The following is a 16,616-nucleotide window of genomic DNA, read 5'->3' on the forward strand; positions in this document are numbered from 1 at the left end:
TGGTCCTGCATTTCTGTTTTCTGGCAGTTGGTGTAAAATACAAATGAATTGCACTATTCTACTTTTGAATTGAAATGAATGATGTATAGATTACATTTTGTATATACGATAGTATCTATATAAGCTCTTCACGTGCGGTGCATGAAATTAATATATATATACTCGTATATAAGATGACCAAAAGGCACCAACATTAAAATACCCAGAAGACAAATACTCCGTAACTAGTATCAAACCAAAACCTCTGTAACCCAAAAATGGGCAGTGACAAACAAATTGCCATTGTAGGTGCTGGAATCAGTGGTCTGCTTGCATGCAAGCATTTAATGCAGAAGGGTTTCGAGCCGATGGTTTTCGAGTCCCGGGGCTCCATTGGTGGTGTATGGGCTCACCAAACTATTGAATCCACCAAACTTCAAACCCCAAAAACTTACTACCAGTTTTCAGATTGGCCATGGCCATCTTCTGTCACCGATGTGTTTCCTGATCATAATCAAGTGTGTGAGTACATTAAATCCTATGCTATACACTTCGATCTCATGCCTAGAATTAAGTTCAATCATAAGGTGTTGGCTATTGATTACTCTTTACCATTTATAGATGATGATGATAATTGGGATGAATGGGGTGGCAATGGAGGGCCTTTCTCTGACCTTGATGGGAAATGGAAATTGCTTGTTCAAGACAATCTTCACCCACTAGAACCACCCAAGGTAAAATAGTGGCAATTTCATAAATTTTAATTTACTTAGATTTTATTTAGTTAAAGAGTATTCTATAAGAGAAAAAAAATCCCAAAAACAAGTGTTGAGTACAGAATTTTTGTAAAATGTATAAATTTTAGATTATGTACGTAATTACCAGAATAACTTTATATAAATTGGTCAGGTATATGAAGTTGATTTTGTGATATTATGCAATGGAAACTATAGCAACTTTCCTAATGTGCCCCAATTCCCAAAGGGCAAAGGGCCAGAAATATTTGATGGTATGGCTATACACTCTATGGAATATGCATCAATGAGCACATCCCATGCCGCCGATTTCATCAAAGACAAACGGGTCACAATTATCGGATTTCAAAAGTCGGCAATTGATATTGCAGTTGAAGTCGCAAAAACAAACGGTACTATATACGTTCTGAGTGACACTATCACATTTCGTAAATATTGTGTTTTTTTTACCAATATAACTAATTAAAATAAGGTTGAGGGATTTTCTGGATTGACAGGGGTCGTATTCTATAAACGACATGTGTGAACTACAAGCACGAAGCTAATCGTGTGTGTTTTTGTTAGGTGTTCGGTATCCGTGCACAATTGTGTACAAGACGGCGCACTGGATGGTCCCCGAACATTTGAGTGAACTTAACTTTAGAATTCGGAACCGGTTTTCAGAACTAATGATTCATAAGCCTTGCGAGGGCTTCTTCCTTTGGCTTTTGGTCATTCTGTTGTATCCTTTGGTAAATTCTCTAACTTATAATTTGAACTCCATTTACTGCAACTTACGTAGTATTTTTAAACTTTTGATTATTATCATCGTGGAATATTCATTTGAAAACTAAATTTTCTGTAAAAAATCACAAAAATGACCAAAACACATTGTGATCTAAATTTAACACAATGTATTTTATTTGTGTTTTATAAAAACAAAATGTATTTTTATTGTGTAATCTAAAAACATATTGTGTTAGGTTTTAAATCAGACTGTGATATGAACTTCACAATGTGTTTTCTAAAAACACATTAAAAACCTATTAAATTCAGATCACAGTGTGTTTTGTCCAGTATTCTAGTTTTCATGAAAATTTTAGTTTTCAAAGGATCTTAACCCTATTATCATTTACAATAATTAATTTTTTATTTTTTTTTTTGCCATTAAAAGAAAACAATAATTTGTTTCTTTTAGCACTATGTACCTAAAAAGTAATCATAATCACTAAAATATTACTCGATCAACCGTTATATTATATCGACCATTAAGACTAGCTAGTAATCAGAAAATGTCTTAAAATCCGTCTTAAATTAACTAGAGTAACATGGTATGTCTAATTAAAAAACCTTACCTATTGTAAGCGTATAGTAGGGGTATTCGATACGAACTATGTGACGCAATTGATTTGACATCTGTAAAGAAATATCTGCATGCATTGTTATGGTGGTCACTCGATCCATCATTTGTGTAGTACGCAGTAATTAATTGTATAAAATTAAGAAAGACTGTATTAAACGACGACACATCCATAAATTCTAAGAAACTTTTATACAGTTTCTTTTCATTAGAGATCCAATTCGATATACTTTTAACGACTTTTTAATTTTCGTTTTCTTTTTGATATTTACACATAACTTACATATGTATAGGTTGATCTTACACATATGTAGATTGAACATACACATGTGTAGGTTGAACAAAAATTATGATTCGGAACGGGCTTCGCCCTTAAGGATATTCATAAACAAAGCTAGTGGGGGTAATAGGTCATAGAGGGTGACAGGTCATAAAGGGTGATAGTTCATAGGGGGTGACCGATGATGGTTGATCTACCTAACGGGCTCTGCCTTTAGCCGCTATGGCTCCTCCATGGACTGACGGGCTCCGCGCTTGGCCACCATGGCTCCGCCATGGATTGACGGGTTCCGCCCTTAACCTTCATTGTTGTGTACATATGTTCATTTACTAATGTACATGTGAAAACAATGATCCTACCCATGTGTAAGTACACAAGAAGAAGAGGAAAAAAACGAAAATTAATAAATCGTCAAAAGTATATCGAATTGGATCTCTAATGAAAGAGAAAGAAATTTTAAGATTATCCATGCTTTTTATTTCGTCTAACGATTTATGGTTTGTGAGATAAAACATTTTGAATGATTTGGGTAAATTTTATTATTTAATTGAAGAGAGAGAAAGAAAAAAAAAATTAATATTCCAAAATGGTTCTTAAGTTCTTTTTTATTTGTGAGTTCTTAAATAATTTTTGCTCTGTAGCAATAACATATACGAGTATATATTTCATTTCATATCTTTAGTATATTTTACTACTATCTTTTATCTAAAAAATACTGTAATAGTTTATTTTCAAATATTTATTTAATTTTTCAAAAACTCGTTAATTAATTACTTTACTCTTGTACGAATTATAACATTAACTAATCAATAGTCAAATTTTTATCATAAATATATGTCGCGATAAAATGAATTTCTACTCACTGAAAATTTTATCATAAATTGGTTTTTTCTTTGAAGACAATTTCTTTGTGACGGAAGGAGTACTGTGAAAGTTTGAACCTGACTTAACTAGCTTGTTAACTGAATTTTACTGCAAGATTATCTTATTACGAATATCTCACGAGTAATATCTAAATTTGCAATGCACTTGGAGAAATTTATACATTGAACATGTTGTTATATACCACTTACTAGTTAATAACCCGGGTTCAACCCGGGAATATTAATTAAAATTGTAAAATTATAAAATGTATTAAAAGAATTTATTTTATGTTTGTTCTTAAAACATTATAACTTAATATAAATTTAATAATTCAACTAACACAATAATTATATAGTTAATAAATCAACTAAATAAAAAAACACATTTTATTTGTAATATTATATAAGATAGAATTTTTTTTTTTAAATAAATGATTAATATTTTAGTTAAACATGTAAAGGGTTATTTTTATTTTATTTATATATGACATCATAATTAAATAAAAGGTTTTTTTAGGAGAAATTTGAATTTGCCACATCAAAAACTTTCTAAGAATATTTATATGAAACAATCTTGTTTTATTATATATAGAGATTGTGACTAGCCCATTAACCACAATGGACAAGCCCAATATTTAACATGCTGAACTTCAACTCTAAACAAAACCAATATTGAAAGAATGAAAGATGACACTAGTTCATCAACCGTATGTATAATTATGCCTCTTAAATTGCAATATTTGATCTAAATCTACATGTAAATTAAATCTTGTAAACCCGTATACATTTCTTGGCTCCGTCACTGTAATGTATATATGATTGTAAATAAATTTCGTGTTTTTGGATCAAATTTCAGACGTGGATACTTTCAACTTTGATAGAAACTTACCTGTAATGGATATATCCATTGAAGAAATACGATATGATTCCAAAACACAGCTTCATAACACAAGTTACTTCGTGTATGTTGCCTGTTTTACCATCTACCTTTTACAAAAGAGTTGATGAAGGAAGCATACTATTGAGAAAATCTCAAAGCTTTCATTTCTCTCAAACCGGCATAGTTTTTGACCAAGAAGTGACACCATTGACAACAGATATTGTCATCTTTGCAACCGGCTTTAGACCAGATGATAGTTTTGCCAGCATCTTCAAATCACGGTACTTCCAAAGCTGTATTTTGGGATCCTCAGCACCATTCTACAGGTACAGTAGTTTTATGGCCAATCTAGTATATATGTTGCTAATTAACGATCACATTGTTAATTTAATTACTCCCTTTTTCCCACTAAAAATGTCACATTTTGAATATTCAAAGTCTAAGTTTTTAAACTTTGACTTTAAATATATATAAAAAAATTTTATATGATACTCGATGAAAATTATAGTCAACGAAAATATATCTAAAACTCAATCAATTCATATAACTTTCATCATCTATTATATAACACAAATGGAAATATCTAAGGTTAAAGTTACAAAATAAAGACTTTGAAAATTCAAAACAAGACACTTTTAACGGAAAGTGTGGAGTAAGTGATAACGCATCAATTACATATTTTGCTTAGTTTTTGAATGACAAATTTTCGACTCATCAGCATTGCATTTTCATAAATACTCGTCACATGCTTATTTCTACTATTGTCTTCAGCCTTGGGAAGCATTTTGCTCACAACCAGATCTGAACACAAAACCTTAATTAAGGTCCCTGTAACCCATGTACAGATCCATTTATTGATGGTTTATTGATGGTTGGTAGTTACATATTTAGTTTTCACAATTATACAAGCTAAACTTTCATTTGATTGTCATACAACAAAAAAGGGTCTAAATACATTTTTATTCGATGCATAAATACGTTATAGGGAATGCATACATCCTCGGATCCCACAAATAGCAATACTCGGGTATTCAGAGAGTCCGGCAAACTTATCTACAACGGAGATAAGGAGCAAATGGTTGGCTCATTTTATGGCTGGAAACATGAAACTTCCCACCATTAAAGCCATGGAAGAAGATACTAACAAATGGGAGATTTTCATGAGGAATTATGCATTCAAAACCTACAAGAGAGCTTGCATTACTTTCTTGCTGCTAATCCATTTCAATGATTTATTGTGCAAAGACATGGGTTGCAACCCAAGGAGGAAGTCATGGTTTATACCGGAGTTATTTGCACCCTATGGCCCAACCGATTATGCTAACCTTTGATTCTTTCGCTTGTTATAGGTTAGTCTCATTACCTTTATCATTAGTAGATAAAGGAGGACATATGTACGATCTTTGATAACAAATAAATGGGAATTAGTAATTTACAGCCCTTTGTAGTAACGAGTTACTTTTGGGTAGGGAAAAAAAAATACAAAAGTGAATTACAGCTTTTTACGTCTAGTTATAATTTGACATTTTACGGCTTCATTTTTAAATATGATACGCCCCGTATGCATCAATACTCCCCGTATACTTGTTGTATCAAAATCGATAGAAGTCACTTTTACATTAAGGTATGAGGCGTCATTCTTTTGTTATTTAAACACCCAAAATTAACGAGTATACATTGACCAGTGTTGTCAAACTCGGTCGGTAACTCGGAATCGGAATTCGAATCGTGGGTTAAACAGGTCGAGTTGGCTAGAATCGGGTGAAAACTCGGTCAACGACTTGGTCGCTTATAAAATTCGGTCAAACTTGTCTGGATTGGTCAAAAATCGGCCGGATCGGTCAAAAATCGGCTGGATCGGGTCAACTTTGGTAAAAAATATTTTTTTGTTTTTTTGATAAAAAAATAATCCTAAATTGATTTAAGTTTATATTTCTAATGAATGAAGTTTGAACTTTGAAGTGTTATATTAAAATTTTTAAACAATTATGTTTTAAGTTTGAAGGTTATTCCATATATTTTCAAAAATTATTTTTATATAAAAACATGATCCGGATTCTTCCCGATTCTGATCCGAGTTTTTAAAAACTCATGACTCCCTCCCTTGACGATCCGATCCCGAGTTACGAGTTCTTCAACCTTGACATTTTTCTGGTCAAATCCATATTACACCTGTATACTAAAATACTGGTGTAATAGGGCGTGCAGAATTGATGGGTGTCCTAAGGGACAACCTTATACTAAGGACTAGTCATCTCCTAGTCATCATCAGCAAAACAACAAAGAAATAATCTTCTAGAATCAACCTATTACTAAGGACTAATTTTGAACCTACATTTTATTTAATATTACACTCATAACTTTAAAAAAGAAAAAAAAATACACATAAAAACGTTGCCATCGGTGAAAAAATTTTAATTCGATTGGCTAAAAGTTACAAAGATATATTAGAAAATTCTTTTGGCAACCCAACTGTTGAAGTGTTGAGTACACCAAACAAGTCTGTGGGTATACTATTGAGGCTACATTATACCTATATCTATATTATATTAACTAGCATTGTACCCACGCAATGCAGTGACGTTGACAGCGACAGTGGTTTAGTGGTGTCGGTGACGGGTAGTGATCGATGACATCGACAATTGGTGTCAAGTGGTTTAACCGTGTAAGTTGATACAATGGTGATAGTGATATTTTAGAAGATAAGGGTTTAAAGTGTAAATTAATTCATTAAGGGTAATTTTTGGTAATATCTAATAATCATTTCCTTAAGGGTTGTTTATTAAGGGCAATCTATTAATTTTTCATCAAACTATTTTTTAACTCTTTCCTAAAATAGGGGGTGAATAATCATTATAAAGGAGTTAGATAAACAAACTACCCTCCCATCTTTCAACTCTCTACCTTTAAAATACTTAAAATACCCTTAATATTCTAACACATTCCTAATTCACATACTAAATCTACCTAATATATCCCTAAAATATTTTACACCCATATTTATTAATTAATTTAAATATTTCCACCTAATATCTCTATAATATTTTTAATAAAGTTATTTACAAAAGATACATCTCTTAACCATAAAATAACTACACTACCATTTACGTCAATTACTTTTAGATTAATAAGCACATCGTTACCACCACCGTCACTAGCACCACCCGTTGCAGTCACCGCTGCCGCATTGCACGGGTAGTTATCTCGTATATACTAAAAACCTATGTAAATGTATAAGTACTTTATGCGTGAGATGTACAAGCTTTTAAAGCGCATACTAATTTTAACCAAATTTCGTTTTAAACCCTTAAATTTAAACCAAATTTCGTTTTAACCCCCTAAAATTTTTATTTTTTTAACTTTTACCCCACATCAAAGTTTTCACTTTCATTTTCGTGACACTAAACTTTTAGATTCTCATGTTTTCATCAAACAACTTCCACACAGTTACGGTTTTACTTTTAAACATTTGGTTTTTGATTTTTTCATTTGTCTTTTTATACATATAGCGTTTTTATTATACAATAACTTTTATCATCGTTACGTCTTACCTTCATGTTACATTTAAAACATCAATATAGTTATTGTTCATGTTTTTATACATCTTAACATTCTCTACATTATTTTTATTGTATTGCTATATGTTTAGTTGTTTTTTTAGTGAAAGTTTTCATCTTTTAACTTGTATCCCACATCAAAAATTTTGTTTTCATTTTTATTGACACTAAATTTTTGGGTTCTCAGGTTTTCATCATACAATTTATACACAGTTATGGTTTTACTTATAGATTATTTTCTTCCGTATTTATACATATATATAACGTTTTTAATATATAATAATTTTCATCATGCTTACGTATTACATTCATGAAACATTTAAAGCATTAATATAGTTATTATTTGTGTTCTTATACGACTTATTATTCCTTTACAATATTCTTAATGTTATTGCTAGATAGTTAGTTGTAATTTTTAAAGTTTGGGTTCGAATATTTGACATAAATTTGCCAAAGCTTTATCGTATACTCTCCACTTTCTCACTTAACTCGCTCAAACGCTCGCCAAAAACGTATCCCGCGGCAACGCGCGAGGTCAACAACCAGTTTACATGCATTAAGTGATAAGTATTTTTCTTTTCCAATTATTTCAGTTTTTGATTGGTTTTATATATATTAAAATTAAAATTTATCCAATAAAATAGTACATAATCTTCTTTTAGAAAAAAACGTAGTTGTTCATTCTACTTCAATATCCATACATACGTTTGTAGTTTTTATGTTTTGTTTACTTTATATTTTATTTCATGTTCATATTAGAATTATAAAATTAGTTATCTACTTTATTAAATATGTTTGATGAACATAAAATATTTATTAATCTTTTGAACTTATAATAAATAACTTAATTTTTTTTAATAAAAAAAAAAGTACCACAATTTTTTTAATTATTATTATTTTTTTAATTTTAAATATATATAGTTATAAAACATTATCATTTATTAAAAAAAAATAGTTTGATTTGATTGGGTTGTTGATAGGAATATAAAATACGAGTTTAGTTGGGTTGGATGTATACAAGAGAAATAATTTTATTTCTTAATTAATAATATCATTTGGTTGAGTTGTGAATGGATATGTGAAACGAACAAGACGAAAACCAATTAAAACGGAAAAGTTGGAAATATATTTTTTTTTTTTACACACAGACTAATACTCCACAAACTAGTCTACAATAGACTAATACTTCACAAACTAGTCTACAACAGACTAATACTCCATATACTTCTGCACAAACCCATTTCGACTCAAAAATTCATTTCCACATATTAACAACTAGTAAAACTAATCACAAACACATTTACAAACCTGTTAAAACCTACCATAATACAACTAATCCATCAACAACCAGAATTCGAAAAGCATTTGACCAAACATAACCATAAACAAATGTACCAAGACATGACCATGAACAACCAAATATACTAAGTGCCAAAGTCAAGAGGGATTACTAAGTATCTATACAAAATGATCCATTCTTCATGAATGGCTATACCTTTAAGTCTTCCAAAGAAACCTTAACTTCAAACTCAAATCAACAAACCTAGTTCCTTTTCTCGGAACCACCTATCAAAATGGTAAACAACTAAAAAGTAAGCGAATGCTTAGTGAATCAACTTGCATACAAATATATATATATACGAAGGAGGGCAAAAACACAAAAGACTATCGCATGTAGCCAATGATACCGTCATATCATCACTTGCATACTCACTTTTGCGCTAACAAAACATACATGGATCCATATACGCTAAACAATAATCTCAAGAGGTTATTAGGCCTCAAAGGTTCTTAGGGCTTTATCTCAAATCAACTATGGGGTTCTTAGGCCCCGGCCTCTAATTAGGCCCTAAAGCCGAATCGATTACCACACACGGAATCCACCATCATATGGTAATCGACCCAACGCACATATAAGAGTATGCAACAGTACTCACATCCTCCGCGACTAACAACAATCAAGAATGCCACAACAAGTGCAAAGCTTTCAACCTAACAAATCAACACAATATGCATAAGACATTATTCACAAAACTTGGCTAGCTCACCTAGCCACTAAAAATTCACTAGCATTCCTATCCATTCATGTAACGTCTCAACCCAAATGAAAGCGAAATTATTGAAAACCAAAACTTTAGACTTTATACTTAGAAAAATACGACCATTTTTTGCGAAAAATCAAAATGTTGCAATTCAAAAAAAGACACTTGTAGTGTTCTTAAAATGATGTAAATAGACTACTATATAAGTTTCAGGACCCAAAAAGGTCAAACGAAGACTCGAAAAAAAACAAGGTTCGAGGTCAGTGGAGCACGGCCTTTGCACAGGGCAAGAGCTGTGCTCTGTGACACAGAGGCCGTGCTCTCTGCTGTACACCAAAAACCCTATTTTTGACGTTTTTTAACATTTTGACTCACAATCAAACTTTTCCTTATCATTCCCTGATACAAATAAATCATAAACACATTACTTAACATTTACAAAAGGTTTCAAATATTCAAGAGAAAGTTCTACAACTTTACGGGTCATCCACCCATTTAGTCAAAATTTATCCAAGTTATAATGAGTTACCAAAGGTTCATGCCTCCAAACCAACATGTGCCAAAACCAAGTTTACCAAAATGACAAGTTACCGAAAGGACTTGTATCAAGAGCCATTAAGTACAATAGGGATATTCTACCCAAGTTACCCATGTGCCAACCTTAGAGATGGCAAGAACCTTCAACTTAATCTTCACTCAAACACTTCTTTACCCTTGCTACTACCAACTCCTATACAAGATTTAAACAACTAAAACGTAAACTACGCTTAATGAATGCATACACATACAATCATAATCCTGCCATTTTCAACTTTGTGCATCAAGCACCACATAATGCCTAGCAAGCTAGCCATATCATTCATAGCAAACATCATACATACATTTTTAACATGGCCATGGACAGTTTGGCTAGTAGAAATTTACCCACCTACTCGCTCTTACATACAACATGACTAGTAGGAATTTACCCACCTACTAGTTTTTGCATACAACATGACTAGTAGGAATTTACCCACCTACTAGTTCTTTCAAACAATCAAACTATGGGTCATAGGAATTTACCCACATATGACCTCTAATAACAAGAATATGATTATATGCATATACGCTCACCTCAATTTGGCTACTTGACACAAAAAGGCTACAATTCACAATTCAATCTTCAACACCTAAACAAGAATAAACACATAACATCTATGAGTTCCATGACTCAATTCCTTTACTTGCATTCATCAATTCTAACATTATGGTGTTTGGCTACTCAACACTTTTCTAACAAACCCAAATTTTCATGATAGAACTTTATCTTATGATCACTAGCCAAACACCACCAAATATGAATTCCTTACTATGGGGGATTTTCCATTATCAACAAATTCTGTAAATCAAACTAACAAATTCTCAATCAAATTTAGTTAGGTTTTTACTTGAAATTCTTCAATAACAAAAACCCCCAATTCTAAAGCTAAGAACCTAAATTTTAATAACAATTAAAACTAAGGTTAAGGAGATAAATACCTCAAGAGTGAAAGACAACAATTTAGGGTTCTCAAAATCACAATTCTTCCCTTTTTCTTCCTAGAATTTTTCAGCCACCACCACCTCCAATCAAACCTTCAATTTCAATTTCTAAGATAAATGGTGATGATTATATGTATTGTTCAAGGTTTGAGATTCTTTAATTTATGATTTGAAGATTCAATTGCATGATATTTGGAAGAATTTGAGAGATGAGTTAGTTAGAAGTGAAGTGGAACTTGAAGTGGGAAAACATGAGTCACAAACTCTATGTGGCTGGCTTTCTTCTCAGGTGGCCACGTCCCATAGTCATTTTTAGTGGGTTTAATACACGCTAGCCACTAAAGTTCCAACTAATTTAACCCCTTTTCTCAAAACAAAATACTAGGAAATTAATTTAATGTCAAAACTATGAAAAGGGTTAATATTATATTACCTTAAAATATTGGGGTGTTACAAATCTCCCCAACTCATTTCGGATCACGTCCTCGTGATCCTTACTATGATCCACAAATTCAAAACTTCAAGTTCTTCAACTTTTCGTTACTTTCTTACTTTAACTCAGTTTCTTAATTCCGCATATAGTCAAACCATCACTAAATTTTCTAAATAGGTACGTCATTATACCTTACTACTACCACATCATATAATTTATCATTTATCCAAGTCATTTCGTTCAACCAAATCAACATTCTTCTTGTTTCGGGGCTTTTAAAACCCTTCCGTTTACTCTTTCGAATTTCATACATTCGTAGAGATTTTCACTTATTAACTCAAAAACAAATTCCGCAATCATTCCTAGTTCATCATTTCTTATCCTCCACACTTAAGGGGGTTTACTAAATATATTCAAACCCTTGAGATAATTCCTTTTATCTCCTAAAACTCACGGGTTAATTTAAAAACATCTCTTCTATAAACCCTTGCACAAGGTAAAACATTTTCACTACAGCTGTAATCTAAATCATCAAATACCAATCAACATACTCGGTTCATTGAATGTATAGCATGCCAATCACATAAACAATCCAAGAACAAAACCAACGTATTCATGCTAACATTTTGATCAACTATCGTAGCCTATAGTTTGTGCGGAGTTAGTCACGCCCCATCCATGTCTAACACATTTTGTCATATGACAACACTTTTAACCATAACTCAATGGTCTTTAATTAATTTGGCGATAGCTAAAAATTTCTCAAAACAATTTCTCAATACTAATAATTACAATGCCACGGTCTCAATACTCAGTGGTCTTATACCAACAATTATAATGCCATAAGTCTCAATACTCAGTGGTCTTATACCAACAATAATGATGCCACGGGTTTCACTACCCAATGGTCTTACACCCACAATAATGATGCCACAGGTTTCACTACCCAATGGTCTTACACCCAGAATAATGTTGCCACGAGTTTCTCTACTCATTGGTCTTACACTAGTTTTTGTAATGCCACGGGTTTGCTACATTATGGTCTTATGCAAACTTCAATCATGCAATTGTATATATATTGTATTCTCATACTATAAACTCTATTCAGATGTTCGTCATCAATTCATGCATCATTACATTCATATTCACCACCCAACTTTGGGTCCATTTAACTCCCTTTTTTTTTTCCAAATCTATCACCATCATAAAATCATTATAACTCATTTTTTACAAATCAACAGTTTAAACTTTATAAGTCTTCAAAATTCATTCAAGGATCAAAAATATTCTGCATCTAATGGTCTTTGATTCATACTCATCCTATTTGTTCCAAACATATTACCAAAACAATTCAACACCATTATAAAATTTACGTAACCATTCATCAACTAAAATTTTATCAATGCTACAAAGTCCCCACTATAACATTATCGTAATGCTACTTTAATCAAATAAAACAACTCACATCCTACAAGTTTCATGTTATTTTCACGTAATAAATATCTTTCTACTCATCTTGATAACTTGGGAATTTCTCTTCAATCATTAAACATCCCTAATTATAACCACAACATGCGACATACCTTTGAAGTTTTCATCCTTGCTTCTTAACAAATAAAGCGGAAACACTCAACGAGAAATTATTTGTACATATAAAGTCCTTACCCATAAGTTCCTAAAAATTAACTCATCAATTCTTGTATCTTACTTTGAACGAGACAGTATAAGGCTTTTGCCATGGTGTAGTTCCTGCAGAGATTCGTTTTAAGTTTCATCTGTCCATCCGGAGAAAGACTCAGCACTACATCCGAAAAGACTTCAGTAAATTCGTTCACAACCCTGAATAATCCGACTATCAGTTAACGTCCTAACCTACTCCATAAACATTGTCACCATTATCTACATACTTATTTCTAGACAACCCGATTATCACTTAAAGTCATAACATTACCCATGAACATTATCACCATTATTTAGATACTTGTTACTACCGTCTCATCTTACAAGTATTTTGTTCTAACCAACTCGCCTTTACGTACTTTTCATTTTTCTATTATAATTCTCTACCAAGACATTCTTTATACCCTTTGACTTAATTCAATTCTATAGTCACATTATGACCGCAATATGATTTTTAGTTCCACTTTTATGCTTCATAATGAAAAATAGTACACAATTCTTATAATAACCATCTCCTTAATTAAATACTTAATGTTCTTTCAATCCATAATCTATTATGTTCTCTTTTCTATATCATTTTAGCCAAATTACCAAATAACTATTTAATAATATTTTGAATTCGTCATGATTAGTTTGATCAATAAATTTACATTACCTTACTTTTTATCTTAATTTACACTATCTAATATTCTACATCCTCACTTCTCTTATAGTAATTGATCTTAAAATTTCACACCAACTTCATTACAATTTAATAAATGGAACCCTTCAATATAACATCATCAAACTGATTAAAGTTTTACTATCATTTACCTATAAACCATCAACATCAAATTTTCAATTTATCTTAAGTGCCAACAATTTGGTAACATTATCAAACCATAAAATAAATCCCTAAAGATCAAATACCTAAATCCCTTGAACCATGTCTCTGATACCAAAAATGTAACGTCTCAACCCAAATGAAAGCGAAATTATTGAAAACCAAAACTTTAGACTTTATACTTAGAAAAATACGGCCATTTTTGCGAAAAATCAAAATGTTGCAATTCAAAAAAAGACACTTGTAGTGTTCTTAAAATGATGTAAATAGACTACTATATAAGTTTCAGGACCCGAAAAGGTCAAACGAAGGCTCGAAAAAAAACAAGGTTCGAGGTCAGTGGAGCACGGCCTTTGCACAGGGCAAGAGCCGTGCTCTGTGACACAGAGGCCGTGCTCTCTGCTGTACACCAAAAACCCTATTTTTGACGTTTTTTAACATTTCGACTCACAATCAAACTTTTCCTTATCATTCCCTGATACAAATAAATCATAAACACATTACTTAACATTTACAAAAGGTTTCAAATATTCAAGAGAAGGTTCTACAACTTTACGGGTCATCCACCCATTTAGTCAAAATTTATCCAAGTTATAATGAGTTACCAAAGGTTCATGCCTCCAAACCAACATGTGCCAAAACCAAGTTTACCAAAATGACAAGTTACCGAAAGGACTTGTATCAAGAGCCATTAAGTACAATAGGGATATTCTACCCAAGTTACCCATGTGCCAACCTTAGAGATGGCAAGAACCTTCAACTTAATCTTCACTCAAACACTTCTTTACCCTTGCTACTACCAACTCCTATACAAGATTTAAACAACTAAAACGTAAACTACGCTTAATGAATGCATACACATACAATCATAATCCTGCCATTTTCAACTTTGTGCATCAAGCACCACATAATGCCTAGCAAGCTAGCCATATCATTCATAGCAAACATCACACATACATTTTTAACATGGCCATGGACAGTTTGGCTAGTAGAAATTTACCCACCTACTAGCTCTTGCATACAACATGACTAGTAGGAATTTACCCACCTACTAGTTCTTTCAAACAATCAAACTATGGGTCATAGGAATTTACCCACATATGACCTCTAATAACAAGAATATGATTATATGCATATACACTCACCTCAATTCGGCTACTTGACACAAAAAGGCTACAATTCACAATTCAATCTTCAACACCTAAACAAGAATAAACACATAACATCTATGAGTTCCATGACTCAATTCCTTTACTTGCATTCATCAATTCTAACATTATGGTGTTTGGCTACTCAACACTTTTCCAACAAACCCAAATTTTCATGATAGAACTTTATCTTATGATCACTAGCCAAACACCACCAAATATGAATTCCTTACTATGGGGGATTTTCCATTATCAACAAATTCTTTAAATCAAACTAACAAATTCTCAATCAAATTTAGTTAGGTTTTTACTTGAAATTCTTCAATAACAAAAACCTCCAATTCTAATGCTAAGAACCCTAAATTTTAATAACAATTAAAACTAAGGTTAAGGAGATAAATACCTCAAGAGTGAAAGACAACAATTTAGGGTTCTCAAAATCACAATTCTTCCCTTTTTCTTCCTAGAATTTTTCAGCCACCACCACCTCCAATCAAACCTTCAATTTCAATTTCTAAGATAAATGGTGATGATTATATGTATTGTTCAAGGTTTGAGATTCTTTAACTTATGATTTGAAGATTCAATTGCATGATATTTAGAAGAGTTTGAGAGATGAGTTAGTTAGAAGTGAAGTGGAACTTGAAGTGGGAAAACATGAGTCACAAACTCTATGTGGCTGGCTTTCTTCTCAGGTGGCCACGTCCCATAGTCATTTTTAGTGGGTTTAATACACACTAGCCACTAAAGTTCCAACTAATTTAACCCCTTTTCTCAAAACAAAATACTAGGAAATTAATTTAATGTCAAAACTATGAAAAGGGTTAATATTATATTACCTTAAAATATTGGGGTGTTACAATTCAACTCATTCTCTTTGAGTTGGCTCAAACCCAATTTCTTTTACAAAACTCTACCTTTCAAAATGATCAATCACAATTATCTATCATTTTGCTAAAAATCTTATTTTACCACCATCATGTGGCCAATTCATCTTTTTGCTCAAAAATATCAATTTCTCATTTTAACCATAAGGATCACTAACAACTCAATCATTTGCCTTCCTAAACCCAAAACCCAACTCATTTGTCATTGAGTTACTTTTACATCAACAAAGTCATTAGGTAGTTCAACCTACCATTTTCATCCATATTTCAATAGCTAGTGAAAACTCAACTTTCTCATAAATCAAAATCATCACATGAGCTTATCAAATTCATAATCATACTCAACACATAACTCAATGACAAACTAGGTTATCTAAGGAATTAGGGAAAAATTACCATTATCCAATATCTATCAAAAACCCCAAATTG

The 16,616-nt window shown here is 31.9% G+C and overlaps 1 pseudogene; it reads left to right on the top strand.

Annotated features, from left to right (window-relative positions):
* The first annotated feature begins 257 nt into the window (after positions 1-257).
* LOC122602989 lies at positions 258-5,427 on the top strand (annotated as a pseudogene).
* Positions 5,428-16,616: the final 11,189 nt, after the last annotated feature.

Source organism: Erigeron canadensis, chromosome 6 (genome assembly GCF_010389155.1).
Source record: "Erigeron canadensis isolate Cc75 chromosome 6, C_canadensis_v1, whole genome shotgun sequence".
NCBI lineage: Eukaryota > Viridiplantae > Streptophyta > Magnoliopsida > Asterales > Asteraceae > Erigeron > Erigeron canadensis.